The sequence below is a fragment of the Strigops habroptila genome, chromosome 7, assembly GCF_004027225.2.
Source record: "Strigops habroptila isolate Jane chromosome 7, bStrHab1.2.pri, whole genome shotgun sequence".
Classification (NCBI taxonomy): domain Eukaryota; kingdom Metazoa; phylum Chordata; class Aves; order Psittaciformes; family Psittacidae; genus Strigops; species Strigops habroptila.
The window spans coordinates 40,262,200-40,284,810 of record NC_044283.2 but is presented as its reverse complement, the minus strand read 5'-3'; the positions used below and the strand labels follow the sequence as shown (position 1 = coordinate 40,284,810).

The window sequence follows — 22,611 nt, the reverse complement described above, 5'->3', positions numbered from 1 at the left end:
AACATTTGCTATTTTAAAAATCAACAATAAGCAGTACCTGGAAATACCTGCGATTGGAATTTAGGAACTTCTGGAAAGGCAAATGTGACGCTATTTTTTCTGACATGTAATCAACTTTAGTAGCAGTTTCTGTTTTTTCTCTCCAGTTTGCAAAAAAATGCACAGTGTGAAATGCGCTCTGGCTTTGCTATTATCAAGTAGATTGCTGCTAAATCATGCATCTCATGACGTGTATTTTTAAGTGTAGAGCTCTTCAGTTACAGTTTAGTGGCACAATCAAATGAGCTGCAAGTCACATTGGAATTTTTTCTCTACCTACTCTTGAGATCAGAATCTTAGGGTAGAGACACTCTCAGTACATGCGATAAGAGCAGAGAATGAGGGGAGACGGATCGCTACATTACTTCCTTCATGTTATTTTTGGATATGACTAGCATTCCTCCCCTTACACACACCCTCTTTTCTCCCCTGCCCCCATCTCTTACATGCATTACAAGCTCATACAAACACTATCACGTACTCCGAAGGAAAAGCAAGAGCAACAGTTGGACTGAAGCCAGAGGACTTAAACTCCGCTTCCTCATTGCCAGCAGGCTTTGTTCTTTGGAATCAGTCAGAACTAGGGAGAACGTCTTCACTGCCGATCGTGAGTGGCTGGAATTTGTCAGCTTGGCTGTCTATTAATTTTTTCTGTGCTCTTCTGCGAACTAGGCTGAATTTAGAACAGCAAAGCTAAGAGACGGGGGTAGTCAAGAAATAAAGGATCCGGAGACCATCAGCTTCTTTGCGGGGGGTAGGGGTCCATCTGTTCTGCAACGGTAAGTGCCAGCATTAAGTGTGTATAAAGATGCAAGGAATAATAAGGTGCTTTAGCTGTTTTACTACAATAGAGGAGGGGAAAAAAGTATGTGAGTGAATCATACAGTGTGTGCTCAGTTACAGTGGTCTCGGAACAGTGCCTAGCAGTAAAATATTCCTTGTTTCTCCCTTTTCACAAAGCACTGTAAGAATGTATGTGTTTTAGCAAAATCACTAAGTACCTGTCCAATTCTGTAAAGCTTTCCAAATGTCTTTATTATCGGGTTGTCTGTAAATCTGTTTTGTCTTAAACTGCATGTAGTACAGAGTACAGAGTAACTTTAACTAGCAGAGTAACCCATTTGCTCTAAGTGCAAGAGCTGAACCTGGGAAGTATCACAGAGGATACGAATAGAACTGAAGTTCAGGGGCATGGGGGAGTGAAAAGGGATGAGATGCTTCCTAAGACTGTTTAGGTTATAGGAACCGAAAATCAACTTGTTTTAAATGATTGGCATTCATTCAGAGCACACACACCTCCTCCTCCCCTCCCCAGCATTAGGAGCCACGGGAATCTGTGTTTAAAAACAAAAAGCTTCAAGAGTCTACTGTTTGCAAGTGAAAGCTAACGTACAGTGGAAAAGAGTGTATGCTTGCATAAATGACTCAGAGAGAGGAGAGGAATTGCAAAAAGAAACTTGGTTTTCTTCCAATAAGCAAAATGATTTAGCTGTTTTTGCTTTATAGAAGTGTTAACACTGCTGCATTTTAAGTTTGCTAGCAGAATGGATTGTTTTGTCTCAAGGACCTTTTTGGTTTTCATCTCCTTGTCTTGTTTTTAGAAAAAGTTTTATAATGATCAGCGCAACGGCAGGTTAACCCAAATGCCTTGCTTTCAGAAATGCCATCTAGCTGTCAAAGGAAATTCACGGTAGGGACCCATTTGTTTTAAAGTTACTGATAAGCCCTGCTATCAGCATGCTATTATGTCTTGCTACATGGTTTGTCTTAATAAAGTGATAAATAACAAACCCTTGAAATCCAAAAGTTCAACTGTGTAATAAATTTGACAAAGGGGGAAATACCAGGTGATTGACTGTACTCATATAACAACAACAAACAATAGACCTGAAAAGAGGAAAGCTTTCTTTTCTCTTCCCTTAACTCTGACTTCATCAGCTACTTCAAGTAGTTATTCCCCTATTTTGTGTCAACAGGGTACCCTCCCCTTACCACCTTATTAACTGCTGGTTATCAGGGTGAATCTAGTCACATGAAAAATATGCTGAATGAGCAAATGGCTGATTGTGCAAAGTATAGCAGGCACAGTCCATTAACTGTTTGCTTGAGATCTGCAAGTTTGATTTTTTCTAATTCAGAAACTCATAACCAAAGCTCTTCTATTCTGACTTTCTCCCTTCATTTGGAAGAACACCCTGCTTGGTGTGGTAATTGGTGAAACTGATCCACCAAATTCTGTTACTATGGAACAACTGCAAAACAGTGCTGAGCAGGGTAGTGTGCAATATGTTAGGGTATTGGGGATGTTTAGTACACATTTTGTTTGCCATGTACTAAGGCACTTCTTTCTATAGCAGCTACTAGCTCTATTTATGGCAAGTTATTCACTGGACTGGAATCGCACACTAGAACTAGTGAAGATTCTTTTTCAGAGCTAAAAATGGAATCGTGTTTTCCTGAGTTGGGCTCCCCCCTGCTGATGGCACCATGTCAGGTTGCCTCAGCAGCTGCTTTCAGTTTCACAATTTACATGGGTGCTATAATGACATTTTTTCTCATTGATGTGGTGGAAAAATCTGACATCTTTGTGCTGGTTTTCCTGCTTTGATATGTTAAAGCATATTTTCTACTGCCTGTGAGGTTTCGCTATGAGTGTTGGATTCAGAGATGGGTTTGGTACAGGACCAAACCCCTGAATTCCAACATCCATGAAGTATGAAAAGGCTAATAACTGGATCCAAACATCTTGAGTCTGGCCTATTCCTGTTTTAAATACGCATCACTTTGGCCACATGTTTAAATTGTTTTTTGGGGGGATTAAAACTGAAAGAAATCTTTTAGGCTGCAGACAGACCTTTAAAGAGGAAGTGGCGTTTAAGAATCTTACAGTTAGTCAAGGAAAGCTTGCTCGTTTGCTGCTTAAACTTGACTTTTATGATCCCCCAAGGAATTACATTCCCCTTCCTCTATTATAACTTTAGATGTAAGTAGTATTTTGGAGCTCCTTCCAAAATGTGCTGAGTAAGCTAAGGTGCTTGGTGCTTCTTGTTCCTACTCACTTGAGTGGAGCAGTGGAGAAGGCTAGCAGCATATATCCAGGTAATGCAGGTACCTCAAAAGAGTTTTTTGATCTGATCTGCCTATAAGCTTTTATGAGATGCCATATACCTACTCATCTGTGCAAAAAGTCAGGGTAGTCTGTGGTAAGAAATACTGTAGTGCAGTGTAAGGGGATGCACAGATTGTTACTGAAATCGTGGTTATTCTGCTTTTTTAATTGACCAACCTCTCCAAGTCTGGCTTGCTTAATGGATTCAATGGCTCCCTGTGAATACAATTACACATGTCTCTGCCAGCTGCTTGTGGTATCTCCGTTTGCCTCAGCCAGCAAAGCTGTTCGTTGGCTGTGTTGGCTCGCTGTGGTCTGTGGTACACAGCACTGATTTATTAGGCAGTAGTTGCATTTTTTTTTCCTTTTTTTCCTTGAATGATTGAACTGTGATGTCACTTTTTGTCTTGGCTTTAACTTTTTAAGGAACATTTTTTTTTGCGGCAGACTATTGTCTTAACATTAGGAAATGTTAAGTGGGAAATGTGTTCATTGCAGAGTAACTCTGTCTACCCCAGCACATTCCAGGGCCACCGAATCATTTGTGGTGAGTGTGATTCAGATCTGGTTAAGATGATTTAAAAGAGAGGTTATGGGCATACTGCAGTTGTGCATTTAAGAAAATACAGAGAGTTTTTTACTGCCTGATTGAGACCACATGGCTCCAACTTAGACTTTTTTTTTTTAACGTGGAAATTGTTGGCTGGATGTACTCAAACGATTTTTTTTTTTTAATTGCCTAGAGGCTGAGAGTTGGGATCATTGTAGTTAATGGTAAGGTCAAGGTTAGAACAAATAGTTTTTAATGTTCCTTTGAATAAAAGGAGAAATGGCTTCTTTGAATATTTTGCACAGAATACAAACATGCCTCTCTTAAATGAGAGCAAATGTATCTCAGGAATTCTTTTGGACGTTACAGGGTAATTGGTGACCTGATTTGAGAGAGAGGGAGAAGGACAGAGATAAGGGAAGATCTCCATAAATCACGGTAAATATGTTCCATTCCAAAGGCGTTATTTAAAGTATGAAAAGTAAAAAGGAAGGACAATGACCGTTTTATTGTATACAATTTAATTACTTGCTCTCACAGTTAGCATTTTGGGCTGCTCTTAAGAGGAATGAAAAGATTCTCATTAAACACTTTAATAAACTGTTGTAATTATCAAGAACAAGGTGTATCCCTAATCAGAGGGATGAGATGGTAATAATCTGTATCGTAGGCACTTTGTACTATTCTTTTTATGCGTGTTGTAATTCTGAAATAGGTAATCGGGTCTTGTTCTTCCCTCAGTATACCCTTTCTCCCATAAAGTGATGCATAACACTTGAGATAAGACTTTCATCCAAATCTGATTCAAATGTGAGTATTAGATGATAAATGGTTTTTATATGGCTACTTTCTAAATGGGAAAACAAGTCCATGGAATTTTAAATCTAGAAAACAGATCAAAAGTTATAGCATTGAAAGCTACTACATATTCTTGCCTCTGGTTGGAAGATGAAGTAAAGATGAAGAACAATTCCTACAGTAGTTCCGCACACACAGTAATTTATCTGGAAATTATATATAAGTATTATTCTACAACAGCAAATCCAATAAACAACAACGATAAGCTTTTGCTATCTTTCATTATTGGGACAGTAAACTTTGCTGGCAGAAACAAACAAATAAAAAGAGTGATCAGTCATATAGCTGGGTACATCCTTTTGAACTAGTTTCTTGCTTAACATTGCTTCTCTCTCTAATTTCTAGGACACATGTGAACTTTGTTCTTAACTTTAACTTTAAAAAAGGATAAAAACTGAAGAAAAAACCCTAACCTTTAAGCAGGGTTCACAAATCACTGTTAGTTAATTTCTGCCTCGTGGAAACTATAGTGTAAACTTTTAAAAGTTACTTGCAGTTTTTCGTAGCTTTGAAGCGCACGATGCAGATGGGAAAGCTATTAGTATTTCTGAATAGCTGCTGTGAGAACTAACCAGAGGTCAAAATGTATACTACAGTCCCTTGACATTCCTGCTTCTTATGTTGTGTTGTGTCACTGTTCAGTTTTACTCTGTTAGTGCACATGAAATACATAGAAGCAGCCTGAACTGGTTTCATAGTAGACAATCTTAATTGTAGTGCGGAGGAAACAGTACAGTTTTTCTACCAAAAAAAAAAAAAAAGGAAGCATGGCCTTTATGGTGCCCATCTTCAACAAATTCCAGAGCCCCTCAGACCAGCTGAAGCAGAAGTGGTAAGATTCTGCTGCATAGTAAAGATGGGAATATCTCTGTGTCCTCATGTAAAGACTGAATATTCTGTTCTTTGAGACATCTCTAGGTCAGCTTTGTTAGGGGTGCTGAGGGTATGCAGGTATTAATCTGGAGTGAGATTGACATTTGTCATTCTTCTCAAATGTAATGACTACTTACATGTTTTTTCTGACTGTAACGCTGATGCAATCTGCATTGCACTGCTCATATGTAAAGTGGACCCCCTCTCTTTAGTCAGTTTTTCAAACAACAGAGAGAGGCATGATGGAAAAGGACTGGAAATAGGGATCAAGGAGCTCCAGGATTTACGTGGGCCACAGCAAGCATATATAAATCCTAGTCTTTGAAAAAAGGAGTAGACTTTGAAGCAGTCTGGAGTGTTGACCCTCAACCTGTGGATTCCTGTGGAATTTTTGATTTTCCAGTAAAACCTGCGTTTGGTACTGTTTCATGTTGCAGTTTTCATAATGGTTGTGAAAAACACACATGGTATGCTTTGAGGCATGGCTGGCTAGGCCACTGTGTGTTGGTATGTAGGAAGATTCTTAGAAGTTATGAATGTTTGGGGTAAGCAGTCACTAACCAAGCTACAAAGGCAGTGAGCAAAGCACAAAGCAAGGGTACGTGCACGCTTTTGGATCATACCGTATTGATAGCTGGCAGCCATGGATATAAGTTTGTCTGATAAACCTGAAACCGAAGTCTCAAGTGAGAACCATGCTGTGTTGTAGCTAGTGAGTGTGTGTAAAGGTGCTTTAACTGACAGCTGAACAGGTAGCATAAGTTAATTGTTATTAATCAGGCAAAGGTGATACGTAGGACTCAGGTCTGGCTTAAGTGGTGAATATAATTCTCCACTAAAGAGAGTCCTTGTGGATTTTGAAATGCACATTAATGCAGCAGTTCACCTAATAGGTGTCTACTTGCATAAACCAAGTTGGTCAGATTTTGCCTATGGTATGTAATTTCTGTAAAGGGATGCTATGTATAAGGATGCTGAGGAAATGGTGGCATAAGTTTTGCTGCCTTAGGAGAACTGAGGCTCCAAGGACAGGCACTTTTCCTTCCCCACCCTTTCCTTCCTCTTATCTGCTGTTTCAGCTAGACCCTCTCACATAGCACACTCTAAATCTGTCCTAAGACACCGCAGATGTTATCTGGGAGTCCAAAGTCTTGAATTTTATTTTGGCTCTTTTAATGGGAGCTTTTTGCGATGTCTGTTATTGTACTTACCTCTGAGGCAGGATATCAGGAAACAGCATGCCAAAGAAAAGTACAGTTACTTGTAAAGATGATAGCTGTTACACAGAGATCAGGCCTTTTTTTTTTTTTTTTCTCACCAGCAACTGTGGAAAATGTATTTGATAGTACTACATTAAGAAGCAGAACAGGTAGAATCAGTATTGCTAATGTATTGTTCTGCTAGTTAATGTTGGAAAATAATTCAGAAAGCTTCCAGTTTCAGTCCAGACCAGTAGCCTCAGAAACTATTAAACATGGTACAAATGTGTGTTTGTGAAAGGTCTGAAGTTCTCTGTCTTTTCTGGATATTAAACTATTACTGAAACAAAGTCAATTTTTAGATTGTTCACTGTATTTCAATGATTATACAGGTGACTTCAGGTCTAGGTTCAATAATTTCTTCTGCTGAATTTCTCTTTAAATAGTTTTCTCAAAATTTTCCAGTTGTCCTTACGTAAAGAAGGTAGTCAATGTCACTGAGTCTGAATTACAAATTAAAGAATACAAGCAAGATAGCAAGAATTAGCTGTATGGATGAAGGAGAATTCAGCGTATTTGACAAAGACTGTGTCCATAAGTTAAGAACAAACTTTCACAAAAAAATTAACCATTTAAAATGGTTAAATAGCAATAATGCAGCAAATCGGCTGCGTTATTTCTGAGACTTGATTATTTAACTTCTCTCAAGCAAATGCGAAAATAAGAAGTTCAAAATAAGCAGAACTTAAGAAAACACCATATAGAAAGAAAAATATTAGAATTGAATTATCAGAATTTCTGCTTTTGCTTATTGTTTCAGGCAGTACTAAAGAAAAACATTCAAACCACAAAATTGTCAAGACTCCAAAGTGCAGAATACTCTCTATTTACGAAGTTTTGATTTAATTTATGAACAAGAAAATATTAGAAAATTGTTGATTAAAAAGCAAACAAACAAACCAAACCCCAAGAACCAAAGTGTAAGTGGTTACTAGTGATTTATTTTTTGAAAAGAGAAGGCATGTGGGTTTTTTCCTGAACTTTTGATTATATCCATTGTTGGGTACCTCGCACAACTATACAATAGCCTCATTTGATTTCATTTTCCTGATAGTCCTGAGGACGCTTGCATGAGGACTTTGTTTTAGGTTTAGGATGTGAAAAGTGTGATGATCAGTTTCAGAAATTTAAGAGCTTTAAGCCATATGCCACCAACTTCAGCCAAACCATCTCTTCTAACTATACGATCGCTGCTCTTCTTATCTGTAAATACATGAAACAGACTGTGAATACAGGTCATCCTAATTTTGAATGCTTCATTGGTGGCAGATTCCTCTGTTGGCATCCCAGCCACTCAAGTCTGCTGCTAATATTGAGAACTGTAGTCAGTGCTGGGCTGCTTGTTCTCTACATCCTCTGACACTGCAGAGTGATGCCCACCTCTGCGGGCTGAGCCTCTCTGACTAAAATCTGACTGCTGGCATACTTAACGCAAGGCACTGACAAAACTGCTGACTGCTTTTTTCCTTTGTTCTCAGCTACCAAGTTGCTGACCTGACCTGCATGAATCGAGTGGTTTATCTTCTGGTCAGCAAAGTTGTGTTTACTGACTAGTTTGGAAGTAACTGGGAAGTAAGAAAAAGGGAGATAATAGTAGGAACAGCATCCATATAAGAATGAAACAGTTTTGTATTGCTTATGCAGGGCTTCATTTTGTATTTGATCTGGTCTAGTTTAGCTAATGCCACAGGTGCAAATAAAAAGGTTTATCTATTCAGTTACAATAATGTAGATAACTGTCTTCTGTAAACATCAGTTAAATGGGCCTATAAAAATCACGGTGATTGCAATATATGTCATGGCTTTCTACCTTTCTTAACTCCAGCAAGATGTCTGCCAGTTTTCAAGGTAAACCTACAAGTTCCACAGATGCCACTTTGGTGTTTTCAGTATGAATTAGGCTACACTCCCTGGATGTAGGCTACCCGTCCTGGATGGATGGGTTTTTTAGTTATCATTGGTTTCCAAGTTATTAAGGTTTCATGTTTTAATTTTGTTGGGTTTTTTCTGTGAACTAAAGCAATTGGTCTAAAATACTTCCCAGCTTCTTCTCCAGTATTATGGTTTTGAGAAGCATTACTGCTTCATCTGAAATGTGCATTGCCAGCCAGGAACTTGTCACTAACTAACTCACCGCAATCGTATTAAATGCGATCTACCTTATGTATAGAATTTCAACTGTGTAAATGCAATTTTACCCCTATAACTTCCCATCTTTTTCTTTAATTTTAACTCTTTATAGTCCTTTCCTCAAAGTTTAAAACATTATTCCACTGTACGATTATGCTGGGCAGTTCTGTAAAAGGTTCCCCTCCCCATATTGGCAAAACAATTACAGCACACTAGTTCAAAATGCATTTCTGGTCAAAGGAATATACAGTTAGAAGGGATGGCTAAGAGCAGCATTTCAGTTATAGATGGTACGCATTCCATTTCAGCTAGACAAGAAATAGTGTTAATCCTGCAAGCCTCAACAGTTCTTTGGGTCTGAAAAATGTTCAGCATTTTACGTGTGATGATTATTAAATTCTTCAATTTTTTTAACCTGCTTTAACTGTCTTCACTGCTTTTAATTTTCTTTCTTTTCTTCCCTTCCATGATCATGATAATTTCCTATCAAATACCAGAAGTGGTAACTTGATGTAAACCTAGGCCTCTGTAAGCCAAGTATCTGCAATTTAGGTGAATATAGTTACAGTTATTTAGTGCACATGTCAGAGACTTAGGTGCATAACTGCCCTCAGAGTTAATGGCAGGTGGCCATGTAAAATTTTTCTGCAACAGTAGGCTAACAGATCTCTAAGAATGAAACTCCGGTACTTGATCACTGTGCAGTGCTATAGAATAATTTACATCAGTCTCTTTGTTCTGATCTGCTAGCTTTTTAAAAGATTGAATAATAATTTTATGGCTAACAATACCTCTGGTAATGCAAGGTCAGAACCTGTTCTTATTCTAGAGACCTGGTCAGTGCATGGACATGGTCTTAACGGTCTTAACGTTAAGGCAGTGGGAGCTGAGTTCTGACCTCACTCTTACCTTTTTTGGGAGACAGTGGACAAAGTTACTCAGTTTCTCAATAATAAAACATATCTAATTATCTCATGTCCAGTTACAGTTTTGAGGCTGAAAGTCCTATTCATCAAGCTTTTCTTTAGAGATTCATTTTATTCACCTACCTCAGAGACGAGAACATTCATTGTGCGATTGCCAACGTTCACTGTAGATGAGTGGGAACTGTTGTTCTGAAGCGTTAGATCCTGTCTAGACTGTTGTTACCAAGTGGTCTAATGCTTATGTTTAGCAAGATGTGCCATGTACTAGACGCTCTGGAAAATAACAATGAATGTTCTTACTGAAAATACACAAGGGTATGCCTAACCTAACCGAATGGGAAAAATGGACGAAGGGAGGGAATAGTGGAATGAAATAAGGGAGGCATAGTCTGCTGCTCTAGTTGGCTCTTCCAGCACCCGCTGAGTCTGAGAACAGCCCGTATGAAACCAGGAATATTATCTCTAATATCATATGTGTGGCTTTTCTGAAGCACTAAACTGTAACTCTGTTCTCGTATGCTTCCCCTGTTATTGACTCTCAGTCCAGAGCTGGCTGCATTTGGAGACTACTTTTTAAAATATATGGGTTATTTTCTATAACTTAGTTTAAACAGGTATTTGAGGATGTTCGATAGAAAATAAAGCAGTATTTCCATGTGTAGCAAAGGGTTCCTTTAGTCACAGGGTGAAAAAAACGGAGGAGCATCTTCGCTTTGGAAATCTAATATTCTGATTTTTCGGGGAAGAGATTATAATCTTTGCATAAAACAAAACAGCAAATCATTTTCTGCTGGCACAACTACAGACACAAGCAGAAGGGGTCTGCTTGACTTAACGACAAATGAATTAGTGGAACAATCTGAAATGCGGGTAATGTCTACCACACTTTGACTTCAGGGTAAGATGTTCCAGGCCCAAGAAGGAAGTTGTACAAAACCAGTCAATTTAATTATCTGTAAGAAAAAAAGAAATTGTTGCTCAGTGTCTGGCATTTCATGCCCTAAAACTATAGGGGCTCCTATGTAGTAGCTACTTAAATGTAAACAGCGCGTGTTTCTGGTGCTGGGTTTTTCTTGTGTTTAGTGCTGAATTCTGCCTAGAGTATTTCACAGTTCTGTGATAATCCTCTGAGAGTATAAACCTCTAAAAGTGTGGAAAACAAAGGGTTGTATCTGGTAATCATTTAAACCTGATTTATATTAAAAAAAATAATTAAAGCATCTACAGTAATATTAGGGACAGAACTGCAATCAGCTGTTTTATGCCTGCAGTTCATCTTTCTTCACATTTATAAGCTGTTCTGTCTTCGTGCTTTGATACGTGAGAGCAGCTTACATACTGATTGTCACTGGCAGCAAGCTATTGCCTAGATTGCAGTGGAGATGGAAATGTGTAAGATATTTCACAAGAAGCTTCCATCAAAATATGAAACCTGAAAAGACGAAATGAGAAAGTTGTATGGAATGTAAAGGAATTAAATGAATGTATACTTGCTGTATGCACTCTGCCTGTTTCGATTTGAACTTGTACTTTGCTTCATTCTTCCTATCACTGCCCAGAGCACCTACTGATTGTAGCGTGAAGTCTTCTGAAGTTCTTTTTCTGCTCTCCTGCTTCTTGGCTTTTGTTTTGGTTTTACTGACCCATTATGGAGAGTTACATTTGTAGATAGATAGATAAGAAGGCCAAAGAATTTTCCCTTTTCCTTTCCATTTCCTTTCCTATTTAATGCATTTAAAATAACTTTGTAAATTGCGAACCAGGTGATGATCCATTAGTATTCACAGGGTTTGGGTTCTGGGGTTCTCCTCTCTTTTTTTTTTTTCTTTTTTTTTCTTTATTAAATTAACTCTGAAACCCAGAGAGACTACAGGTGGTTTTACAACTTTATTCATGAAACAAAGAAACAAACAGCCATTTTCCAAACCTAAGTAGTTTAATTTGAGGTCTAATAATAAGTGGGAATTTGCAACTATTCAATTATTTTGCCATATCTTGTATTTAGTGATATTGAAAAAAACATATATACGTGTGCGCATGTTTATGTATGTGTATATTATAAACATATGTGTATTAAAGATATATATAAATAACCGTTGGGTTATTGTAGCTCACTGGTATTTCCAATCTAATCTCTCTTTTTTTTTTTACTGATTATTTGCAGACTTTTATAGTTACATTTTGGGATCTTATATCTGAAGAAAATAATTTTAAGTGAAGAGAAGAAATTTTTCAATCTTAGCATCTTAGTTTCCTGAAGTTGAAGGTATTTTCTTGTGAGGCAGTATTGGCTTTGTTCTGAAGGTAATTTATTTCAATTTCAACACGTAACGAGAGCTTGAAAAATGACATACCATCAAGCGCAGCTATCCAAGGTGTCGAGTGACTGTTTTCAGTACTGAACTACGGAATTCTAATTACAGTGGAGCAAAGAGTTCTTTTGGTTCTTCATTTGTACCAGAAGGTACCTACTCTGTCTTTTGAGGAGAGTAGTAGTTTTCCCCTTGATTATTCCAATTTAACCACCTTCTGTCTGGTTAACCTGTGAGATGGCAGGATTATGTCTTAGGCACCTGCAAAGAAGTTCTAACCATCTTTGCACAGAATGCACTTCATCTCAAAGGCACTTTAGGACATGTATGTCAGATGTATGGCTGAGTTTTAACTGGTGGTAGAAACCACATATGCGGCAGGAACTCAAGCTTAGTCAAATAGAATATTGTATAAAATATCCTCCTATAGACTTGTCAAGTACAAAATAATGGTCCAGAAAATAGTAAAGTGTGAAGAAACTGTCTGAGATGATGTAGGGAAATTGTACATTAAATATTGTTTTATTGTTAATCACTTGTTCTGCAATAAGATTAATGATATTTCTGAAGAAAATGACTGCTATGAAGATTCTCATTACATTAACCAGCAGTTATCTAAGGAGTCCAACAGCTCTCAAAAATGTCTTGCAGATAAAAGTGTGGAAACTTCAGTGTCTTAAATTACGGATAAATTATCCTTGAGGGTTTTTTTCATACTTTTTATTTACATATGTGAACATGGACACCTAATTTGTAAATTTATATATGTCCAAATTCATTTATAGAGGCTACTCAATGAAATGAGAAAACATTGTTATTTTTAATTAACTTGGTGTATGTGTGGCAAATAATCACCATGCTTGTTGTAAAAGGTGGTTTGCAGTTTGCACTACATAACTCATCCTTAAATTGCACATGATTTTCTCTCTTTCTTGATGTGATGATTAGCCAAATATAGAACAAACGGAATTATCTATCCACATCGATGCATCAGTTAAATTGCTGCTTCTGAAAATGATACATTTATAGCATGGGCTTGTGCCCAAATACAGAAAATAAAGTTCTGTGCAAGGCTTCTGAAACTGCTTGTGAAATCTATGGGTTACACCTGCACCTGGTCAATGCTTCTGTGTTCAGAAAACATGCAGTTAGGATCAAGAGTGATAAGGTACATTGTGTTTTGGTGATGGACAGAGATAAGGAAGAAAGATAAATCTTTTGGGGCAAAAGGCAAAGATAAATCAAAATAGGATATGGTGTAGGATTTCAACTTTGGACTTTAGAAATAGAAAATAAGTTATTCAGTATACAGTTCAGCATTCTGTTATTTCGTATATGAAGATTGATTGTAACATAAGCAATATTTTTTTAGAATAAATATCTTTATTCTAAAGCATAAGATATTCGTAAGCATGAAGTATTTGTTCATCCTAGTTAGAGAGGGAAAACATACAGATTTTTCCTTTAATATTGACTGCTTCTTTGGCCATTTAAAGAAATATGATCTCCTTGCTGTTCCTACTGAATAAATACAGCTGCACAGATGTCTTTTTGTTGTGCATGATGAAACAGGATTACCTGAAATGTAGTATCTCATTTGGATGCCTTTAAATGCATTTGCCCCAGCACCACAGTACTGTCAACAAGAGTCACATCCCTGGCTTCTTTGCTGTGTGGCATAAATGTACTTAGGAGGCTTCGAAGCCAGTTCAACAAGAAAGTTGCTAAATGCTTTATTGTTCTTCTGTTAAAAATTTAGATATTTTCCTTATAATCAGAGTTCTAAAAAAAATAGTGAACATATCCAGTTTTAAAAAAAGTTACTTCTGCAAGAAGTGAGTATCCATTATTGAACATGACCTTAGCCTCCTGCGCAGCCTGTTACAATAGAGATGTTTATTAATCATGATTAAAGAGCTTTGGATTACATATCCAAGTAAATCATAGAGCAGGTACCTTTTGTCTGTATGTTATATTGTCTCTGGTTTCTATAACGAAAAAATTAGCATTAGACATCTTCATTCTAGGCATGGAATGTAATTCAGTTTTATCCTTGCAATCTCACCATTTTTTCCCTTACATCCAGATACTTCATTACTTCGTCACATCATTTATATCTTCTAGATGTCTATAAGAAAGCAGGATTAACACAGAAGCGTGCAATGCGTAACGATGAAATTTTACTGAATTAGAATGGTTTTGCTTTATTAGCTCATTTTTCTCTACGTTCTTCTCTATAATTTTCCATGGTATGTATTCGAATTATGAGAAATGTAGAAAAATTTAATTTACTGTTTATGCTTTTCCCACACCAAGGCCTCATCTTCTAAGACTTTCTCAAACAAAAAAAAAAAAAAAAAAGAAATCTGAACAGCTGTAAGGATTCATTTAAAAAAACAGAAGTTAAAAAATAACAATTTGTCTTTCAGGACAAATTTGTCCTTAATTCAACAGAGAGTTACCAAAAGATGTAGTCACTATTAGCTCATATTATAATGTATGCAATGTTTTGTCTAAAGTGCTCCATTAAAAATATCTTGTAACAAAAAGCTGAGGTAAAGCAGAAGCACTGTAGGCTATAGGAGGTTGTTGCCTCGGTGGTGGAGTTTGTAGGAGTAATTTTGAGGGAGTGAATTTCAGTAAGTTCAGTAACTTCAGAAAAATACATTTTGTGGCAAAAATTCTTATTGTGCCAAGGAATAATGTAGCAATAACAGAGTTGAAATCAGTGGCATGCATTTACAACTCCCAGAGAAATGCAAAATAACCAAAGGTAACTCTCAAGCAACTGACTTAAAATTTTCTTAACCTAAGAAGAAAAGTGTTCTGTAAAGGATTTGCTATATGGAAAGTTAGCCAATTACAAATCTTTGCTTCGCTCAGTTTTGTGTTCAATTTTCATACTTTCTAGCATCACTTTTGTGTTTTCATGCATGAATGTATCTTTTGGGTAATTAAAAGCCTCCATCATAAATACATTCTTTAAAAGCTTCTCCACTTGCAAGCTATGAAGTGAGGCCAACAATTGCAAAGAAGGGACAAGATACAATCTTAAAAAAAAAAAAATAAATTACAAACTTTAAAGTTAATCCTGTGATTTTAAGACAAGCAATTAGTTTTTAATCAAGTCTGGCAATACTGTTTTTCTTCCACAATTAGCTGTGCCCAGCTGTGTAAGGCTGTGGAACACTGCAGTACCCAGAGGGAATGATATGAGCTACAGGCTGTAACTCTGAGTATCTTGTCTGAAGCTGTCAAAATCTCAAGCTAACTTTCCATTTACTTCCCCAGAAGAAATGCTGAAGTGGAGCAGAATCCTTACCCCAAGGTAGAGCAAACAGAAAGAGCCTTGGAAAACCTACATGGGAATGTAGGGAAGGAATTTTCCTAATGACAGAAATAAACATGATCTAAAAACATGATCTTTGGAGCTGCTGCAGCCTGCAATCAGCGACAAGAAGCCATTGTTCATTGTTCCTGGAAGCTTTGTAGCCCATAACTCAGCTGGTCACATCTGTTACCTTCTGCACACCCTCCTTTTTGCATCCTTGCACAGGGCACAATGCAAAACTTGACTTCAGAGGGAGCACAATTAACTTGTAGGAAATGCAGGCTGAAACGTTGACGAGTGTCTTGAAAATAGAGCCATTTGGTGTTCTCTTGCCATTTTCTTTTACACTTTGAGAGGGCAGTTTTGCTCCCCAGGTACCTAATCATGCAATTTTCTTGACTGGATGTGAAGTCCTCATTGAAATTTGTGAGAGCTTGGAGAACACTGTGCAACACCTGAAGAATCGCTTAAATTCTGTATGAGTATATAATGTATACTGTTTCTAATGTAACACACTTGCTATAATTAAAAAAATGGCTTCTGTGGTTTTCAGTATCTGGAGCCTTTTTTAATTGCTTAACTGGAGGTTTAGGCAAAGCAGCAGCATCTACATTCAGATCTTAACTTTCTTGAAAGATTACAAAACATAAATATTCAAAGTATGTAGGTACGTTATTGGTGACTTTTATGAATTGCCTATACAAATAATTAAATTATATATTGCACAAAAATTGAGCAATGTGCAAAGAACAAGCATCTGAATAATCTGATTACTGCAGTGTACTCTAAATCTTACATGACAAAGTTGATTTCTATTAAAAATCAAGTTAAATTCTTTACGTAGTAGTGTTTTACAGTCTGGAAGTGTTGGACTGCTAAACTTCAGCGGAGAAAAACCAAAATGGAAGTTACACAGTATTGTGATGGAAATGCTGACTCTGCCAGTACAGGAACTTCAGAGTATTTCATTTTAACTTTTCTTGCTGGAAGTACTTAACACCACTAAGGATAAAATTACTTTTTAATTTACAACTTATCTCTCTGCACTTTTTGTAGTGGTCAGAGTTCCCTGTTTCAATTCTTCCCTAAGGCTGTATCTTAAAGCTTCACTTCAGCTGCCATTTTAAATTAACTTTTAAGAGTGTGCAGAAAGGAAAACCTCTTTACTCCTCAGTGACTCTCAAAAAACACAAGTTCCAGCAGGATTATGCATTAGAGAGAACCTTGAGCTGTTTTTCTTAAGGCCCTGGTGCTTACTCAGTTAGTATACTGTTCAACTCTGTTTGTATTTTGTTCACAGTCATTAAAGTCCCAGACACATGTGCTCATATGTATTTCCAAGCGTGAAGGATTGTGAGGGCATGAAGATGACTGAAAAAGATAGATGTATTGTGTGAATTGCTACTTGATGTCAGTGTGCATGAACTGCTGCTCACCTGGCATCTGACTGTCCCTTTTTGTTGGCTGTTCTAGTTTTGCTGTCGCGCAACAATGTAGGCAATGGAATAGCAAGGTAGGCTTTGAAGCGTGAAAAGCTAGGATCTCAATCATTGTTCCCCTGCTACCAAAATACCTCTGGTTTGCTTCCTTGGAGCATTAACTTTCCAGTCTAGTGATTGTGTTTTGGTGTCTGCATTAAATGCTTAATTGCTATTGTTTTAACATAGAGCAAATACAATGTAGGGAAAACTAAGTATAAGTGAAGAAAAGGCAAGGCGAAAAGTGGTACAGTGAATTTTAGTTTTCCATCTCTTCCTGCAGGCAGGAAGAGAAATGGAGGAAAGAGAATGAAGAACATAGGAAAGAACAGAGAAATTCAGTGTTTAAAATTTGGCAAGACACTTTGATGACTAATAAAATGAATTCCAGTTACATGAAATGTGTTTTACTTTTATGCGAAATTTTTCTTGCCAGCCTTCGTCTGACATCTTACAGCAGTTTCTCTTCTCTTTCAAGGGGACAATTCTCTACACATTTGCATGAATGCTAGCATGGCCTGCAGGAATGCACCTAGGATGCAAGCTTGAGCTCTATTCTGGGGACTGATATGTACACAAATATGCAAAACCTTTTGTTGGTGTCTCTGCCTGTTTGGTTTCTATCTGCACACTTTATACAATATTGAGAACCTACAACAAAGGGATAGCAAGATGAGTAGATAATGTTTGTACTTGGAATCCAGAACCTGCGAAATAGATGTGGTTTTAAACCCATGTTCTCTGTACAGGGAATCTCTTTCTTGCAAAGCGTCTGCAGCACCTTTATTCTGTTACTTTCAGTGTCTTTTGGTTTTGGTTTAGGTTAGGGTATTTTGGCTTTCCAGAGGCATTATTGCTTTCTCACAGCTAGATAATATAATCCTCTTATGCCCAAGAGGGTCAGTAGGCCGAAGTAGACTGGACATAAGTTAATGCTGCCCTAGTTAGCATAAAGCTGGAGTTCTCTTGCTTGCAAAAACAAGTAAGACTTTGCTTTGTGGCTGTTTTTCCATGTTTAGCCGTAAGTTCACCTGGTTTCTTTGGCTCGGTCTCCCTTTGATAGTGATTTGTTGCTTGCTTTGGTGATCCCTCTTCACAAAGAGAAAATGCTTCGAAGATTTGTCTTTGAATATTTTTCAGTCCTTAGGAGCAGAAAGTCTTCTTACCGTGACTATTCCAAGTATAATGGCAGAAAGGCTGAGGAGGCCTGTAGGTAGCAATTCTGTGCTCTATAATAGCCCATACTACATAAAAGATGGAAAACGAAAATTCAGACTGTGTTTGGGAAAAAATGCTTCATTTATTTTTATCAGCTGACCCCTTTTTGAATTCACAAACTCTCTTGAACTGGACTGGCTGCTAACAAGTTATTGCAGGACAAGTATTTCAGTTGAGTATTTTCTCATTAACTTAATTTTGATGTAATCTCCAAATGAAAATCATGTTAATTAATCCTCTCCGTTTATCAACACATAGACAGAAAAGAGAAAAAAATACTATTAGAAAAGAGGATATAACTAAGTGTATTCCAGTGTTCTTCATTTCAAATAACTCTGCTCTTGCCCATTGTGAAGGTGAATTCTTCTTTCCACAATAAACAGTGCAGCCCCACACCAGGCCTGTTTCCCATTCATCAGACATCACCTTAATGATGGCTGAGGTAATTTTTTATTGAATTGCTTACTTATGCGTTTTCCCCTGTGGCAGACAGTGTCTGATGTAGCAGGTCAGGACTCGTTTTCAGTGGTATGTCACTGGTGTGATGCAATGAGTCTCAGTCCCAGCCAGTGTTGAGGAATAGATCCACTACTTGAGGCTGTGTCTGTGCATGAGTCAAGGGACAGCGTAGAACTTGTCCTTATAATAAAACAGTTTACTTATTAAACATCATCTGACAAAAAAAAATCAAAAGGAATTTTTATTTTGGATTCATATGCTTGTCACAGTTTCTTACACGTTTTGTGAGCATGGAAGTTGGGAGGCAGTTGAAAGCCATACAATTTGTGTGAAACTCAAGTGGGATCTATCTGAGAAAACCATTAGACTTGAAGGAGAGGTTTTGCTTTGCAGGATGTTTCTGGAAAAGAAAGAAAAATAGAACTAATGGTTAAGTAGAGCCTCATATTACAGGCTCTTGTCTGTGATTGTCTAGAAACTGAATTAACCTCTCTCTTGTGCATATCATTTAAAATGTAACTTTGGAAAGGCTGCACAGAGGTTAGGACTCTGAAGGTCTAATAAGTAGAAATAGTAGCAAAGGTCCTCATGCTGGGAGAAAGGAGGACTTGTGACAAGAGAGGAAAGGAGGGGAAGAGGGGGAAGAGAAATGTTAATTTTGGCAGTGGAGTTGACAGAACAGATTTGTCTCCAAGCCCAATAGTTGTAAAAGTAGGTCAAAAGGGTCTGCTGAGTAAACAAATGGAAGTTTGTTAGTTCCTTCCAAAAATGATACTTTCTGTGTGCACTGTCTGGGCATAACAGAAGACAGAAAAGGAACTTGTTAGTGTTTTAATTACAGAAGACAATTACATATGGTTTTAATGCCACTATCAACATTTTTTCACCTTCAGGAATAAAAGATCTATTGTTCATAAACACAGAGAGTTTGCCCACAGTTGTAGCTGTTATTAAAGGGAATTGTCTTATGTGTAAATCTGTTTGTTAGGTTTCTTAACCCTGCATTCTAAAATAAGCATGTAATTTCAAGTTTTATAGTCTAATATTTTCAGAAGAATGTTTTGTAACATGTTTTACTTCTGTTAATTACAACTAGTTTACTAATAAAAAAAGAACAACAAAAGTGAGGCAGTTAGTTTATTTCTAAAGACTCCTCACTGTTACTATGTCGTATCTGTCATCCTGTAGCGTCGCATGGTTTTCCTAAATAGGCAGAGGGGGGTTGTGTAACTCTTTGGGGTTATTTTGTTTTGGGGTGCAGGGGGAAAGTCATCTCATAGAGAGGGGAAAAAAAGGGTTGATTCTGAAGTATTGCTGGATCGTAACTGCAAAAATTGTCCTAAAACCTTTACAAACTGAAGGAAAAATGTAATTTTAATTTTTTTGGTATGGCGTATTTTAAGTCTTTACAAATTATTTTTAAAGATACCATCATCTTTTAATTTGAATTGACTCTCCGTAAGTTTATGTGGGTTTTTTTGTTTTGGTTTTTTTTTGTAATCCTTATTGCAGTAGGAAACTAAAAATATAAGGGTGAGGGGAGAAGGAAAGATCACTTTTGAAGCTTGCTGTCAAGAATTTTTCCTTTTGTCTTTGTCCTCACCACAGCAAGATTTGAATTTGGGGGTGGCAGATGAAGGAGAGGGAAAGGAGGGCAGAGAGAGAACATGGAAAAGCACAGATGAAGATTATGGAGTAAGAGGAAAGGAAGGAAAAGTGGTAAAGATCACAGTGCATTTGTAAGACTGGAGTGGGAGTAACAAGCTCAGAAAGACTTGGCAAAATTTGTTTTCAGGACATAGTGAATTTGAGAACAGAAGGAAGGCTGTTCCCTAATGATTGTCCTTTAGTGACTCACCAATCTATCACCCCTCGCAAAACTGCATAGCAGCCCCTGTAAATAAAGAATTTTCTACTTCTCATTCTTGCTGGGCTGCTAGAGGTATGGGCACTTCATGGAGTAGCCTATGAGTATAGGACTGCTGATATGACAGAATCAAACAGAAAAAAGATGGGATCTGGTACCTTCATGGCGGCAATGCACGCTGAAAACATGGACCAGCTCTTCAGGCAGCCTGCCCTGGAAAATGCTTGACAGACCCCACGTAAAAAAAATAGGCTGTACTTTTACCTAGTCATAAGTCATCCCAGATAAGTGTTTGTTTTGCCTGTACCTAAACCCGGTGCTTTTGTTGGGGCATCTTTTTGGTAGTGGAACATGCATTATATACATACCTAAAAATCCAGAGCTAGAAAACCAGTTTATGTTCCTGATCTGGGACAAAAGTAAACCTATTTCAAGTTTAGCAACATGGAAGCTGTACCATGGGATTATATTAGGTTGACTGGGCATGATAGACAAAAATCAAACATCCTGTGTGGCGAACTGGTGAGTTTTAGGAAGGACGGAGTAGCAAGGTAAAATTAGATGGATTAGACTACAGTCAAAGCAAGCCAATACATGAGACACACAGAAAGCATTAATTCTCCCAAAACAGGACAGGGACTAGTTTTAAATTGTCGGTGTGTGCAGTTTCCTTAGCATTCAGAAATGTCTCACTAGCTTTTATACAAGTTTATTCCAGCAAGTTATTTCTTTGCAAATGCCATTAAACACTTCAAAGCACCATGTGCTGATTTCAGTAGCAATTTAGATTTTTGCAGCAGAGTGTAATGTCTTCTTGCGTGCGATGAGCCTGAACCAATCCTTTATGTTCTTTTTTTTTGTCTTTCTAAATGTGTGTGGGCTGCAGATGGTTCTGTGAAGGAAAAGAACTCCAGAATTCCCCTGACATTCAGATCCATTCTGGAAGTGGAGGACTTCACTCACTAATTATAGCAGAAGCCTTTGAAGACGATACTGGACGCTATACTTGCGTGGCTTCAAATTCCGTTGGTGCAGATAGTACATCAGCTGAAATATTCATTGAAGGTAAGAGGTGACATAATAAGATACTTGATACACACAGGAAAGGATAACTAAGATGAAGTTTGGTATTGGTTCTGTATGTTAAGATTACGTTCGCTTTGGTGATATTTTTATGGTGTTCCTCTGCTTCCCTTTAACGCAAAACATTTAGAACACCTCATCATATTAATTCAGGTATTTCAAGGAATGTCCCACGAATCAATGGGTAGATTGCCATTTATTTATGGTAAAAGAATGAACGGTAAAGAGTGGAAAAAGACGATCAAGCAGAGCTTTTGGCATGTGGTTAGCTTTTAAGTAGTACCCTCTGTAAATCAAAGATTTGACTGGTAATACCAATAATGGTTTTCATGATAGCAGTAATCTCTGCCTCATCTCTGAACTTCCTTCCAATGCAAATAAATGTGGCTGCCCCAAATGAGTTGTCTTCAGTCATGTGTAAACATATAATTCTTCATACTTGGTACACTGACTTTAGGTCGGATTAAAAGTCAGTCATACTGGTTTTGTCCAGAGTCAACTGCTAGCAATTGTCAAGATATTTCTTCATTTCAAAATTAGTCATAATTCGAATATTATTTTCTCTGAGGAAAGTTAATGACTTAACCATGAGTAAAATTATTACATTATTTTTTTAGAGGAGGACTGTATTTTAGGCATGATTATATTAATTGAATACTTATTTTTATTTTAGTTCATGCATTTTCAAACATTCTTTTACCAGTTTTGTAACTAATAGAAATTAATTTAAATGCTTAATTGAAAGCATAAATCAAATTAATATAACAAATAGCCATAACAAATCTGAATAATACCATACCAAAATGATTTAATAGCTTTTGATTAACAAAGCAATAAGCTTTTCACTATAAATTAGCTAAATCGTGACAGATATGCATTTATAAGGTTTCTTTCGTTATGCCTTTTTATTATCAGAGCTTTGTCATCCCACATTGGGATATAATAGCAAAGTCCCCAAGACTTTTCTGAATCTTACAGATTCTAGTAAGACTTTTCTTACAGAAGTAAGCATGCTTTCAGAAATGCTCAGGTATAGTGCACATACATAATACCGTGTGAACTTACAATAACAGAAGCAACGCTAAAAAAGAAACAGCTAGGTAGAGAGATGCAGTGAAT

The 22,611-nt window shown here is 37.2% G+C and overlaps 1 protein-coding gene across 4 annotated transcripts in view; it reads left to right on the top strand.

Annotated features, from left to right (window-relative positions):
* Positions 1–430: 430 nt before the first annotated feature.
* Positions 431–22,611, top strand: part of PALLD (palladin, cytoskeletal associated protein) — a 145,097-nt gene continuing 122,916 nt past the window's right edge. For all 4 annotated transcript variants that reach the window (XM_030491855.1, XM_030491854.2, XM_030491853.1 and 1 more), the window contains exons 1-2: positions 431–818; positions 21,296–21,474. The gene's annotated coding sequence lies outside the window, so the exon portion shown is untranslated. The remainder of the gene's footprint in view (positions 819–21,295; positions 21,475–22,611) is intronic.